Genomic DNA, 15,454 nt, shown 5'->3' on the forward strand with positions numbered 1-15,454 from the left:
TTTGGGAAGCTAAGATCCCACAAGCCACTAGGCACTGCCGAAAAAGAGTCAGGATTCTTTGATGGATACAGAATAAGCCACTCTGACAAGATTAGGCAGAGAAAGTATTTATTACAGCAAATAATGTAGCTGACAGAATGGACGAGGGTGCTGTAAAAACAGTCCTAAAGCAATGTCCAGATCTGGCTGATTCTGTGTAAGAAATGCTAGCAACAGGATTTTTCTACAGCTGCTGGCTGTCAGGAAGTCTAGAAAGCTACTGCTAAACTGCACCCCCAGAAGCTGTACATGTCTGGTGCCACACTGCCAGTAAAAATGGGAACAATGCGGAAGCAGCTCCCACGTGTTACTCATCTCCAAGTGATCAGAGGGTTGATATATAACTGACCTAAACCATAAAAGGACAATTCTGACTGCTGGAAGGAGAACATAATGCAGGGTCAGGGGAGGAAGCAAGCAGACTGCTGGGGAGATCATCACCATATTCCAGGTGAGAGGTAAAGATTGACGGGTGAGAAGTGGTTGAACTCTGGGTGTATTTCAAGGGTGACTCCTATATCTTGACCTGAGAATGTGGAGGCCTCGGCTGTAGCATAACTGAGACAGGAAAGATCGTAGGTAGAAATCATAATCGAGCAATGTGCTGGGGTGTCCGCAGTGCAGAAAGTCAAACTCTGATGACAGGTGTTTGCGGCAAACTTCCCTGGTGGCTCAGACAGCAAAGCGTCTGCCTACAATGCGGGAGACCTGGGTTCAATCCCTGGGTCGGGAAGATTTCCTGGAGAAGGAAATGGCAACCCACTCCAGTATTCTTGCCTGGAAAATCCCATGGACGGAGGAACCTGGTGGGCTACAGTCCATGGGGTTGCAAAGAGTAGGACACGACTGAGTAACTTCACTTTCACTTTCAAGGGTTTATTGCAAGTTGACTTTGCAGAGCTGTGTGGTCTTATGTAAGGCAGTTGTGGGCAATTGACAGTGAAGTGTGAGTTACTAATCTAATTTGATATGGTTTGCTCTGCTTGAGGAAGAAAACACTGGTATCTTGGGAGGAAGCAGTCTACATTGTTGTCAGCTGCCTCTCTCCCTAATCAATTTGATCTGTTGGTCTCCAACATTTGTACCAGCTGCTGCTGCTAAGTCACTTCAGTCGTGTCCGACTCTGTGCGACCCCATAGAGGGCAGCCCACCAGGCTCCCCCGTCCCTGGGATTCTCCAGGCAAGAACAATGGAGTGGGTTGCCATTTCCTTCTCCAATTCATGAAAGTGAAAAGTGAAAGTGAAGTCGCTCAGTCGTGTCCGACTCTTCGCGACCCCATGGACTGCAGCCTACCAGGCTCCTCCGTCCATGGGATTTTCGAGGCAACAGTACTGGAGTGGGGTACCATTGCCTTCTCCGATTTGTATGAGAGCAGATGTCAAATGAAGTCTTTCTCTTGAAATGTGTACCCAAGGCTCAAGCCCCTGAAGTCTGGTCGCCGTCTAGGTAGTGGGGGAGGGCTTGGTATGGTCCCTTTCAAGGAGATCAAGAGCAGTCTTTGTTCTTACAGGTTCCAAATCAGAAGTGTGGGGGAAAAGTCAGAACCATTAGTTTGGAGAATCCAGACATCTGAGGAAATTAGAATTCAGGATTCAGTCCAGTTTACAGGTACATACAAAGTCTCAAAGACAAAATTAACAGGATTAGAATCTAATAGAAAGATACAAACATAAATTTTCTCTATACTATCATCCCCATTTTTTATCAAAAATAATCCTAGTAAAACTAATTTGTTTTCACTAAAGTTAGCCTGATAATTTATAATGACTATATAAGATCTTTTTAAGACTGCTTTGCTGAAGCAAGGTGCTGGGTTGACTTTTCCAAGAAGCTTTATTGGCTCCATTAAGTGAAAGTGAAAGTGAAGTCACTCAGTTGTGTCCTACTCTTTGCGACACCGTGGACTGCAGCCTACCAGGCTCCTCTCTCCATGGGATTTCCCAGGCAAGAATACTGGAGTGGGTTGCCATTTCCTTCTCCAGGGGATCTTCCCAACCCAGGGATCAAACCCAGGTCTCCCTCATTGCAGGCAGACGCTTTAACCTCTGAGCCACTTTATTGGCTCCATAAAGCTAACCTCAATTCCTTAAAGCTGTCTGGTCATATCTGAGTTTATGCTTCTCTCTCTCGAGTATGACAATCCAGTCAAACCCTTGGTAATTAAACCACTTGGGTCATTTCAGGGGCTCTGAAAAGTTCTGGTACTGTGGTCCTTTATGTCTCAGTGCAGAAAAGAAATCAGAGGGAGGCAAAGTGATAGATAAGAAGTGATTTATTAGAGCAGAATGCTTGTGAGGTTTACAACTGCCACGCCCTGAGAACTTACCAGGCTATAGTTTTATAATCAAAGGAAAAGTGGGGAGGGGAGGAGGCCTTCTTTGTCTTTCTTTTTTTTTTCTTTGTCTTTCTTGAGCAGAAGTCATGCTTTCATTAACAGCTCCTCCTCCTGATTGAGCAGAGGCGTTTTCTTTTCTGCACATGTTGAAGTTAGGTCCACAAAGTATCGTTTATCATGTGTGCAGAGAGCATGTCCCAGGGATCATTAACTTACTGAGCTCACTGGGCAGGATGTGGGTCTTGCCACCATTGCGTTATTGTTTGGGGTCACGTCTCATGCTTCCTTTGCGTGGTTTCGTTGCTAAGCAAGCCCGCTTGGTTGTGTGGTAAAGCAAGCCTGCTCTCTCGAGCCATCGTTTAACTTACAGGTAAACTTTTCTACTTATAGGCCCCTGATGGGATTAACTAATCACCTACTTTGTCCCTTTACTCTGTCCTTGTCAGTAATACAGCAAATATTTCCAACTGTGTCCTGTTAGAAAAGACCAGATGCTTAATGAACTTATGCAAATAACTTAACTCTATTGCCATGAAAAGAATACTTAAGGGTTTCCAAATTCAAGAGGGATCAGGTAGAGAGAAAAAGTAAATATTTCATCTTTGTTTACTAGGGTATACTTTACCAAAATGCTGCAAGACATAGATAGCTTGAGAGAAGTTTCCTTAACTTTGGAAAAGCATAATATAAAAGAACTGGCAAAGTTTAAAACAAAATGTCATAAAAATTATAATCATCCTCCCAGTTTGCTCAGTCTGATGTAATTAATACTTGTTCTGCTTGAATCTGGTTTTTTCATTAGTTCTGGCAAGTTTAACCCAATTTAATTTTATGATCTTAAGCTTCACAGAAGCCAGTACCTGTCAAAATCCTTTCCATGAATTTCTCTGAAGATGAAGTATTTTTGCAGAAACACTTTTACAAAAGCACCTGAGTAAAACAGTAACTTTCTGTAAATGACAAAAGACTTTGGGTGCATTATAATGGAATTTGGAGGGTATTTTGTTTTTTCGGTGACACGTTTATGATAATATCTGATCAATTCTCCCTAGATGGTTGTTCACTTGCGCTCTGTACATCCCCTGCTCTATCAGTCTCTGCTTTACCTTCACCCTACTCACAGGACTGATCTTTCCTCTTGCTGCTAGATCCTAATCCGTGCAAGCCTACATACTTGCCCCAGGCCCAGACTATGATAGCTCTAAAGATTAGGAATACCTTATCCAAAGGACAAAGAGAGGTGCTCCTCTGCTGGTTTCCCTGGTAACCAAAGAGCCAACCTGAGGTCAGTTCCCTTTATAACTGGTAACTTCTCCTCCTCCCACCAATCCCTCACCATCCCATAGCAAAGACTACTGCCATGTCTTGCCTTCTGTCTGTCACACAGGGTGGAGTATTGCTCCAGGATTTTGCTTCAGACATGTAAGATCCCCCTTTAAAGAATGTCTCTGTCACTGACTCTGAAATAAGGAAGAAATCTTGTTTGCTATTTCAAGTTAATCATGAAAGTAATGTTGCTTATCAGCTTGAATTATACAAAATAGCCCGTCTCTGGGAACTTTGCCTCTCAGAAAACATCATGGCCAGGCCCAGCTGTGAATGACTGCAGGTGCAAAGAAATGAACGCACTCCCTCCGGAGGCTGGTGGGAACTAGGAAATGCTCGACTTCACTCCCCCGCCTTTCAGCAGAAAGAGGTCTGAATTCTAACTCAGGCAAGATGGTCCTGTGGAGACAGGAGCTCACCATTTTCTCTCTGCTGGTTCTCCAAATAAAGTCACCATTCCTTGCACTAACAGTTCCTCTTTTGATTTTTTTGCCCTGTTCTGTGACAAACAGTACGACCTTGGACTAGGTAACAAATGTTGGTACAGCCAGCCAGAATCCTTGCTACTCTTTGGCTAGCCAGCCTGGCTTGGGAATTTTCTGGTAAGGTCCTAGCAGATGCCAGGACCTCCTATCCTGAGGATCTCATCTTCAAAATCCCCCAAAGCAGCACTGGCTGCCCCCACATTTGGCAGCGGGAACAGGGCAGTGGTATCTCTTTAAACTTTAGTTCCCTCATTTATTAGTTTTTTGGTCATGCCATGAGGCATGTGGGATCTTAGTTCCCCAACCAGGGAACAAGCCCATGCCCTCAGCACTGGAAGCACGGAGTCTTAACCACTGCACTGCCAGGGAAGTCCCTGGCAGGTGGAATAAGGAATCAGCATACGGGAGCGGCCACAGGCTTCATACAGAAGGGCAGGTCACTCCGGTGTTTACAGATAGAGATTTTATTTCCTCTTCATTTGGGCCTTTTTCTTCAGACTGCCTTTACTTGAGTTGGGTATCCTGTTGGAGAGTGGAAAGAGTTGCTGGACTTTTACAGCTCGGTTTGTGACCTGGTTTATCTGTTTCTTTGGATGCTAGGATTTGTGTGTGCAGTTTGTGTTTTGTCTGTCTTGAATTTCTGTCTTTGAAAACAGATAATGTTTCTATGATCTCTAAAGAAAGCCTTCTAAGGCACATTTTGGATAAGTGACCTGATTACAGCTGTGAACATGGGTGAGATGAAGATGCTATATTGTATAATAACAACGTGTGACCACAGTACTTGTTAGGATCTCTACAAGTGGTTTGGGCAGGATTATGTGAGGACCCTGTGGGATGCGTACTGATCTTCTTGCTCAGTTATTTATGTTGCTTATGGTTTCCTGTGTCATTGGTATCTGTAAAACCCAAGACCAAAGTTGAGGGTTCATTTAGGATTTTCTGTTTGACTGTGGTCCTTTAGGTCCTTTTGAGGTTTTCATTTTATTTTGTTTAGTATGCTTTCTCCATGCGTTCATGTCAGTCGCTCAGTTGTGTCCGATTCTTTGTGACCCTAGGTACTGTAGCCTGCTAGCCTCCTCTGTCCATGGGGTTTTCCCAGCAAGAATACTGGAGCGGGTTGCCATTTCCTCCTCCAGGGTATCTTCCAACCCAGGAATTGAACCCACATCTCCTACATTGCTTGCGGATTCTTTTCACTGAGCCACCCAGAAAGCATGTTTCTTCATATACACTCAATTTAGTTCTGTGATATTTAAAATATTTATTGATGTCACATGGAGGGAAAGAACAGGAAAAAAACAAAACCAAACCTGTTCTTATCCCAGAGTGAGACATTTCCAGGAAGAAAGTCTCCAGTTGGTTCCTAAAAATCAGCTAAAACTACAAATAGAAATGGACATGCCTTTCCCATGTTGCTGCTGCTGCTGCTGCTAAGTCACTTCAGTTGTGTCCGACTCTGTGCGACCCCATAGACAGCAGCCCACCAGGCTCCTCCGTCCCTGGGATTCTCCAGGCAAGAACACTGGAGTGGCTTGCCATTTCCTTCTCCAATGCGTAAAAGTGAAAAGTGAAAAGGAAGTCGTTCAGTCATGTCCGACTCTTTGCGAACCCATGGACTGCAGTCTACCAGGCTCCTCTGTCCATGGGATTTTCCAGGCAAGAGTACTGGAGTGGCGTGCCATTGCCTTCTCCGAGATTGCCTCTAGGCTAACATAGAAACAATAAAAGCCTCTCCTGTGGCAGAAACAGGAACCTGAAGGGAAGAAGCCTGGGAGCTTCCTTAGACTTGAGACACCAATTCCCCGTAGGAGCCCCACTTAAAACTTACAGAGAAAGAGCCCGTTGTCCTTCCTGATGTCTTCCATCAGGACAGCTTGACATCAGAGTCTAAAAATAACCCCAGAATTGCTTTAGAACCTCCCAAGGTGGGAACTCAACACAGAGGAAACTGCCCCACCAAGGACTGGAAAATAGACTTTACTCAAATGCTTTGAGCTGCAGGAAATTTTGGATAACCTTCTAGTGTTTGTGGATTCTTGTTCAGAATGTGTGTGTGTGCTTTATGGTTGAGTTGTGTCCGACTCTTTGTGACCCCATGGACTGTAGCCTGCCAGGCTCCTCTATCCATGGGAATTCTCCAGGCAAGAATACCAGAGTGGGTTGCCATGCCCTTCTCCAGGGGATCTTCCCAACCCAGGGATCGAACCCAGAACTCCTGTATTGTGGATTCTTTATGATCTGAAGCACCCTCCTCCAGGGAAGACCAAGAATACTAGAGTGGGTAGTCTGTGCCTTCCCTAGGGGATCTTCCTGACCCAGGAATCCAACCGGGGTCTTCTTCATTGCTGGTGGATTCTTTAACAGCTGAGCTACCAGGGAAACCCTTTTTTTGGATAGTGAGAAGCATATCCCACTGGACAGAAAGTCTGAAGTCATTAAAGTCCTCTGAAGAGAAATTTGGGCTTCCCTGGTGGCTCAGAGGTTAAAACGTCTGCCTGCAGTGTGGGAGACCTGGGTACCATCCAAGGGGTCACAAAGAGTCAGACATGACTGAGCAACTTCACTTTCACTTTTCAAGAGAAATTATCCCCTGATTGGGGTTAAGGCATTGAAACTACTTTCATCCCAGAGACCACAATCAACAGGAAGAGCTATGAAACTGAATTATACATTTAAAAAGGAACATCTCTAAAACACGTCCAGACTAAAGTAACTTGGGATGAGGCCTTCCCAGTTCCCTGACTACAGATCGGTGGGTCCAGGAAGCAGGCTTCAATTAAGCCGCTTTGAAATACTATATGGTAGGCCATTTCCAGGTGTCTGCCCAAGCAAGAGAATCCATAGACACTCTAAGACAGTGGTCCCAACCTTTTTGGTACCAGGGACCAGTTTTGTGAAAGATGATTTTTCCACAGATCGGGGTGGAGGGGTAGGTTTAGGTGATGATGCAATTGATGGGGAGCTGCAGACACTCGCTGGCCCAGCCCTCACCCACGCTGTGCCACCTGGTTCCTAAAAGGTGGTGGACCAGTCTATAGCCCAGGGGTTGGGGACCGCTGTTGTAGGATACCCAGCAGTTGCCTATTATATTAAACTTTGGGCACAATACTAACCTCTTCATGAGTTTGCCTCCAACAGGTCTGCCTATCTACATGAAGTAGGTGGTAATTTCTCTGTAGCTGGAGTAAGAGTCAATCAATTTTTTTTGTTTATGTCTAACTAAATAGCATAGGAATTTACTACATGTATTGGGAACTGGAACTCAAGCCCCAAGTTCAACTATGAATTAGACAACTAAGTGCCAAGAGGATTCATCTGCTTCAGGCAGTTGTAGCTAAAAAGGAACAGACTAAGGAGACTAAAGAATATTCATTCCTTCCATTCAGCAGCAAGTAGACAGAAAGTTTATCGCCCCTTTCCCCACAAGATGACGGAATGGGCATCGATAGTAGGAAATTGTAATAGGGACAAATGTTTTGTATTTCAAGTTAATCACCAAAGGGCTTTTGCCTATCAGCTTAAGTTATACATAAGGGTCCATCTATGAGAACTTTGCCTCCAAGTAATGAGCATTAGGGGCTTCCCAGGTGGCGCTAGTGGTAAAGAACCCAGCTGCCAATGCAGGAGACATAAGAGACTTGAATTCAATCCCAGGGTCCGGAAGATCCCTGAAGCAGGACATGGCAACCCAGTCCAGTATTCTTGCCTGGAGAATCCCATGGACACAGTCCTTTATGGAGGGCTACAGTCCATAGGATCACAAAGAGTCAGACACAACTGAAATGACTAGCACAAATGCACGCAATGAGCATTAAGCAAAAATACCTTTGTTTACCTCACAAAACTCCCTGACCAGGCCCATCTGTCAGACAGGAAGACATGAACATATCACCTCTGGAGGCTGATAGGAACCAGGAAATGCTTGACTTACTCCCTCCCCTTTTTGTATAAAAGAAACCTGAATTTTAACTCAGGCAAGATGGTTCTTTGAGACACAAACACACCATCTTGGTTTTCTGGCGTTCCAGATGAAGTCACTATTCCTTGCCCCAACAACTTGTCTCCCAAGTTGGCCTGCCATATGGTATACAACAAAAAAGAAACAGTGAGCCGTATAACTTAGACTGGGTACAACTCTGGGCTCTTTCTTTGGTCTTGAGGCTGCACAAGTACAGGGCTTGCAGGCCTGTGGATTGCAGCCTAATAGACAGTAACTGAAATTAGGTCTAACAGTATTCAGTTGAGCCACTCAGTCCTGTCTGGCTCTTTGTGACCCCATGGACTGCAGCACACCAGGCTTTCTTGTCCATCACCAACTCGCAGGGCTTGCTCAAACTCATGTCCATCCAGTCGGTGATGCCATCAAACCATTTCATCCTCTGTCATCTCCTTCTCCTCCCACCTTTGATCTCTCCCAGCATCAGGGACTTTTCCAATGAGTCAACCCTTTGCATCAGGTGGCCAAAGTATTGGAGCTTCAGCATCAGTCCTTCCAATGAATATTCAGGGTTGATTGCCTTTAGGATTGACTGGTTTGGTCTTCTTGCAGTCCAAGGAACTCTCAAGAGTCTTCTCCAACACCACAGTTCAAAAACATCAATTGTTTGGCATTCAGCTTTCTTTATGGTCCAATTCTTACATCCATACATGACTACTGGAAAAACAAAAGCTTTGACTAGATGGACCTTTTTTGGCAAAGTACTATCTCTGTTTTTTAATATGCTGTCTAGGTTTGCAATAGCTTTTCTTCCAAGGAGCAAGTGTCTTAATTTCATGGGTGCAGTCACCATCTGCAGTGATTTTGGAGTCCAAGAAAATAAAGTTTGTCACTGTTTCCACTGTTTCCCCATCTGTTTGCTATGAAGTGACAGGACCAGATGCCATGATCTTCATTTTTTGAATGTTGAGTTTTAAGTCAACTTTTTCACTCTCCTCTTTCATCTTCATCAAGAGACTCTTTAGTTCTTCTTCACTTTCTGCCATAAGGGTGGGGTATCTGCATATCTGAGGTTATTGATATTTTTCCCAGAAATCTTGATTACAGCTTGAGCTTCATCCAGCCCAGAATTTCACATGATGCACTCTCCGTTCAGTTGAGTTCAGTTCAGTTGCTCAGTCTTGTCCGACTCTTTGCGACCCCATGAATTGCAGCACGCCAGCCCTCCCTGTCCATCACCACATCCATCGAGTCAGTGATGCCATCCAGCCATCTCATCCTCTGTCATCCCCTTCTCCTCCTGCCCCCAATCCCTCCCAGCATCAGAGACTTTTCCAATGAGTCAACTCTTCGCATGAGGTGGCCAAAGTACTGGAGTTTCAGCTTTAGCATCATTCCTTCCAAAGAAATCCCAGGGCTGATCTCCTTCAGAATGGACTGGTTGGATCTCCTTGCAGTCCAAGGGACTCTCAAGAGTCTTCTCCAACACCACAGTTCAAAAGCATCAATTCCTCGGCGCTCAGCCTTCTTCACAGTCCAACTCTCACATCCATACATGACCACTGGAAAAACCATAGCCTTGATTAGACGAACCTTTGTTGGCAAAGTAATGTCTCTGCTTTTGAATATGCTATCTAGGTTGGTCATAACTTTCCTTCCAAGGAGTAAGGGTCTTTTAATTTCATGGCTGCAGTCACCATCTGCAGTGATTTTGGAGCCCCAAAAATAAAGTCTGACACTGTTTCCACTGTTTCCCCATCTATTTCCCATGAAGTGATGGGGCCAGATGCCATGATCTTCGTTTTCTGAATGTTGAGCTTTAAGCCAACTTTTTCACTCTCCTCTTTCACTTTCATCAAGACACTTCTTAGTTCCTCCTCACTTTCTGCCATAAGGGTGGTGTCATCTGCATATCTGAAGTTATTGATATTTCTCCCGGCAATCTTGATTCCAGCTTGTGCTTCTTTCAGTTCAGTGTTTCTCATGATGTACTCTGCATCCAAGTTAAATAAGCAGGGTGATAATATACAGCCTTGATGTACTCCTTTTCCTATTTGGAAAAAGTCTGTTGTTCCATATCCAGTTCTAACTGTTGCTTCCTGACCTGCATACAAATTTCTCAAGAGGCAGATCAGATGGTCTGGTATTCCCATCTCTTTCAGAATTTTCCACAGTTTATTGTGATCCACACAGACAAAGGCTTTGGCATAGTCAAGAAAGCAGAAATAGATGTTTTTCTGGAACTCTCTTGCTTTTTCCATGATCCAGTGGATGTTGGCAATTTGATCTCTGGTTCCTCTGCCTTTTCTAAAACCAGCTTGAACATCAGGAAGTTCATGGTTCACATATTGCTGAAGCCTGGCTTGGAGAATTTTGAGCATTACTTTACTAGCGTGTGAGATGAGTGCAATTATGTGGTAGTTTGAGCATTCTTTGGCATTGCCTTTCTTTGGGATTGGAATGAAAACTGACCTTTTCCAGTCCTGTGGCCACTGCTGAGTTTTCCAAATGTGCTGGCATATTGAGTGCAGCACTTTCACAGCATCATCTTTCAGGATTTGGAATAGCTCAACTGGAATTCCATCACCTCCACTAGCTTTGTTTGTAGTGATGCTTTCTAAGGCCCACTTGACTTCACATTTCAGGATGTCTGGCTCTAGGTCAATGATCACACCATCGTGATTATCTAGGTCGTGAGGATCTTTTTTGTACAGTTCTTCTGTGTATTCTTGCCATCTCTTCTTAATATCTTCTGCTTCTGTTAGGTCCATACCATTTCTGTCCTTTACTGAGCCCATCTTTGTGTAAAATGTTCCTTTGGTATCTCTAATTTTCTTGAAGAGATCCCTAGTCTTTCACATTCTGTTGTTTTCCTCTACTTCTTTGCATTGTTCGCTGAAGAAGGCTTTCTTATCTCTTCTTGCTATTCTTTGGAACTCTGCGTTCAGATGCTTATATCTTTCCTTTTCTCCTTTGCTTTTCATTTCTCTTCTTTTCACAGCTATTTGTAAGGCCTCCCCATACAGCCATTTTGCTTTTTTGCATTTCTTTTCCATGGGGATAGTCTTGATCCCTGTCTCCTGTACAACATTATGAACCTCCATCCATAGTTCATCAGGCACTCTGTCTATCAGATCTAGTCCCTCAAATCTATTTCTCACTTCCACTGTATAATCATAAGGGATTTGATTTAGGTCATCCCTGAATGGTCTAGTGGTTTTCCCTACTTTCTTCAATTTAAGTCTGAATTTGCCAATAAGGAGTTCATGATCTGAGCCACAGTCAGCTCCTGGTCTTGTTTTTGCTGACTGCATAGAGCTTCTCCATCTTTGGCAGCAAAGAATATAATCAATCTGATTTCGGTGTTGACCATCTGGTGATGTCCATGTATAGAGTCTTCTCTTGTGTTTTTGGAAGAGGGTGTTTGCTATGACCAGTGTGTTCTCTTGGCAAAACTCTATTAGTCTTTGCCCTGCTTCATTCCGTATTCCAAGGCCAAATTTGCCTGTTACTCCAGGTGTTTCTTGACTTCCTACTTTTGCATTGCAGTCCCCTATAATGAAAAGGACATCTTTTTTGGGTGTTAGTTCTAAAAGGTGTTGTAGGTCTTCATAGAACCATTCAACTTCAGCTTCTTCAGCATTACTGGTTGGGGCATAGACTTGGAGTACTGTGATATTGTATGGTTTGCCTTGGAAACGAACAGAGATCATTCTGTCGTTTTTGAGATTGCATCCAAGTACTGCATTTCGGACTCTTTTGTTGACCATGATGGCTACTCCATTTCTTCTGAGGGATTCCTGCCTGCAGTAGTAGATATAATGGTCATCTGAGTTAAATTCACCCATTCCAGTCCATTTCAGTTCGCTGATTCCTAGAATGTTGACATTCACTCTTGCCATCTCTTGTTTGACCACTTCCAATTTGCCTTGATTCATGGACCTGACATTCCAGGTTCAAGCAGATTAAGAGGACAAAATCAAGTTTAATATGTACATATGGGGAATGCACATAGCATAAGAAACTGCAAAGATAGAAGGCAAGGTGAGGTATATAAGTCATCTTGGACCTAGGAGAAGGAGGTAGAGGTCTAAGACTTCTAGGAGAAGTAAGATAATCCACATGAAGACAAAAAGAGTTAATGCATGATCAACAAGTGTTTGCTGGGCCATCTAGAGACAGTGGGACTCAAGAGAGGACAGTGATCAAACAGACCTTGTTATGTTCTTTCCTGTCTACCATACCTAGCTTACAACATACTGTAGTTATTTATCAAGCTCCCGGAGATGGTGAAGGACAGGGAAGCCCGGCATGCTATAGCCCTTGGGGTGGCAAAGAGTCCACAATGACTGAGTGACTGAACAGCACCAAGAGTTATCTATGGTGATAACTCCTTCCTAGAATGGGCCTTCTATCTGAAAGTCTCTAGGCAATTAGGACAGTCAAATGTTCTTTCTGAGTCTTTTGGGCCTTGCTTGTTTTCAGTATGAATTAATCTGCATGCCAGATATGCATCTTGGGGCAGCCTTCCTGGAACCCCATCAGTTCCCTCTAATGAAACTTCCTTAATAATTTCATATGTGAAAAACTGACCTGGTGACTGTACAGAAAAAAGTAAGTAATAAATTGGTAAAATTGCAAAGAAAGAAAAGAACATAGTTTAGAATAATATTGTTGTTCATTCACTCAGTCACGTCTGACTCTTTGCGAACCCATGGACTGCAGCACGCCAGGCTTCCCTGTCCATCGCCAACTCCCAGAGTATACTCAAACTCATGTCAGTGATGCTATCTCACCATCTCATCCTCCATCATCCCCTTCTCCTCCTGCCTTCAACCTTTCCCAGCATCAAAGTCTTTTCTAATGAGTCAACTCTTTGCATCAGGTGGCCACAGTATTGGAGCTTCAGTATCTGTCCTTCCAATAAATATTCAGGGTTGGTTGCCTTTAGGATTGACTGGTTTGATCTCCTTGCAGTTCAAGGCATACTCAAGAGTCTTCTCCAACACCACAGTTCAAAAGTATCAATTCTTCAGTGCTCAGTTGGATCATAAAGAAGGCTGAGTGCTGAAGATTTGATGCTTTTGAACTGTGGTGCTAGAGAAAATTCTTGAGTCTCTTGGACAGCAAGGAGATCAAACCAGTCGATCCTAAAGGAAATGAACCCTGAATATTCACATCCATACATGACTACTGGAAAAACCATAGCTTTGACTAGACGGACCTTTATTGGCAAAATAGTGCCTCTGCTTTTAAATATGCTGTCTAGGTTGGTCATAGCTTTTCTTCCAAGGAGCAAGCATCTTTTAATTTCATGGCTACAGTCACCATCTGCAGTGATTTTGGAGCCCAAGAAAATAAAGTCTGTCACTGTTTCCATTGTCTCCCCATCTATTTTCCATGAAGTGATGGGACCGGATACCATGATCTTAGTTTTTTGAATGTTGAGCTTTAAACCAACTTTTTCACTCTCCTTTTCCACTTTCATCAAGAGGCTCTTTAGTTCTTCACTTTCTGCCATAAGGGTGGTGTCATCCACGCTGGGGTGGTGCATATCTGTGGTTATTGATATTTCTCCCAGCAATCTTGATTCCAACTTGGGCTTCATTCAGCCCAGCATTTCTCATGATATACTCTGCATATAAGTCAAATAATCAAGGTGACAGTATATAGCCTTGACATGCTCTTTTCCCAGTTTGGAACCAGTCCTTTGTTCCATGTCTGGGTCTGTTGCTTCTTGACCTGCATAAACATTTCTCAGCAGACAGGTAAGGTGTTCTGGTATTCCATCTCTTTAAGAATTGTCCACAGTTTCCTGCAATCCACATAGTCAAAGGGGCTTCCAGGTAGAGCTAGTGCTAAAGAACCCACTTGCCAATGCAGGAGACATAGAGATGTGGGTTCCATTCCTGGGAAGGGAAGATCCCCTGGAGGAAGGCATGGCAACTCACTCCAATATTCTTGTCTGGAGAATTTCCATGGACAGAGGAGCCTGGCAGGCTGCAATCCATAGGGTTGCACAGAGTTGGACATGACAGTAGTGACTTAGCATGCATGCATGCACACAGTCAAAGGTGTTAGCATAGTCAGTGAAGCAGAAGTAGACCTTTTTCTGAAATTCTCTTGCTTTTTCTATGATCCAGTGGATGTTGGCGATTTGATCTCTAGTTCCTCTGCTGCTGCTGCTGCTGTTAAGTCGCTTCAGTCGTGTCTGACTCTGTGCGACCCCATAGATGGCAGCCCACCAGGCTCCCCCGTCCCTGGGATTCTCCAGGCAAGAACACTGGAGTGGGTTGCCATTTCCTTCTCCAATGCATGAAAGTGAAAAGTGAAAGTGAAGTCGCTCAGTTGTGTCCGACTCTTCGAGACCCCATGGACTGCAGCCCCACCAGGCTCCTCCGTCCATGGGATTTTCCAGGCAAGAGTACTGGAGTGGGTTGCCATTGCCTTCTCCTCTGCCTTTTCTAAATCCAGCTTATACATCTGGAAGTTCTCGGTTCATATATTGTTGAAGCTTGAAGGATTTTGAGCATGATTCTGCTAGCATGTGAAATGAGTGCAATTGTATGGTAGTTTGAACATTCTTTGCCATTGCCCTTCTTTGGGATTTGAATGAAAACTGACCTTTTCCAGTCCTGTGGCCACTGTGGAGTTTTCCAAATTTGCTGGCATATTGAGTGCAGCACTTTCACAGCATCATCTTTTAGGATTTGAAATAGCTCAGCTGGAATTCCATCACCTCCATTAGCATTGTTCATAGTAATGCCTCCTAAGGCCCACTGGACTTCATACTTTAGGATGTCTGGCTCTAGGTGAGTGATCACACCATCGTGGTTATCTGGGTCATTTAGATCTTTTTTGTATAGTTCATCTGTGTATTCTTGCCACTCCTTCTTAATATCTTCTGCTTCTGTTAGGTCCATACCATTTCTATCCTTTATTGAGCCCATCTTTGCATGAAATGTTCCCTTGGTATCTCTGATTTTCTTGAAGAGTTCTCTAGTCTTTCCCATTCTACTATTTTCCTCTATTTCTTTGCATTGTTCACTTCAGAAGACTTTTTTTTATCTCTTCTTGCTATTCTTTGGAACTCTGCATTAAGATGGATATATCTTTCCTTTTCTCCTTTGCCATTTCCTTCTCTTTTCTCAGCTATTTGTAAGGCTTCCTCAGACAACCATTTTGCCTTTTTGTATTTCTTTTTCTTGAGTATGGTTTTGGTCCCCGCCTCCTGTACAGTGTTATGAATCTCTATCCATAGTTCTTCAGGCACTCTGTCTATCAGATCTAATCCCTTGAATCTATTTTGTCGCTTCCACTGTATAATA

At 43.8% G+C, this 15,454-nt stretch overlaps 1 protein-coding gene across 10 annotated transcripts in view; it reads left to right on the forward strand.

Moving 5' to 3' along the window:
* The first annotated feature begins 384 nt into the window (after positions 1 to 384).
* The window catches only part of GLIPR1 (GLI pathogenesis related 1), a 69,319-nt gene continuing 54,249 nt past the window's right edge, over positions 385 to 15,454 (forward strand). For 5 of the 10 annotated variants that reach the window (XR_009736271.1, XR_009736270.1, XR_009736273.1 and 2 more), the window contains exon 1: positions 385 to 490. The gene's annotated coding sequence lies outside the window, so the exon portion shown is untranslated. Of the gene's footprint in view, positions 491 to 1,550; positions 1,649 to 2,663; positions 2,746 to 15,454 lie in introns of those variants that run through there. The other 5 variants (XM_061415549.1, XM_061415554.1, XM_061415548.1 and 2 more) reach the window with 4 other exon arrangements.

The sequence above is a fragment of the Bos javanicus genome, chromosome 5, assembly GCF_032452875.1.
Source record: "Bos javanicus breed banteng chromosome 5, ARS-OSU_banteng_1.0, whole genome shotgun sequence".
NCBI lineage: Eukaryota > Metazoa > Chordata > Mammalia > Artiodactyla > Bovidae > Bos > Bos javanicus.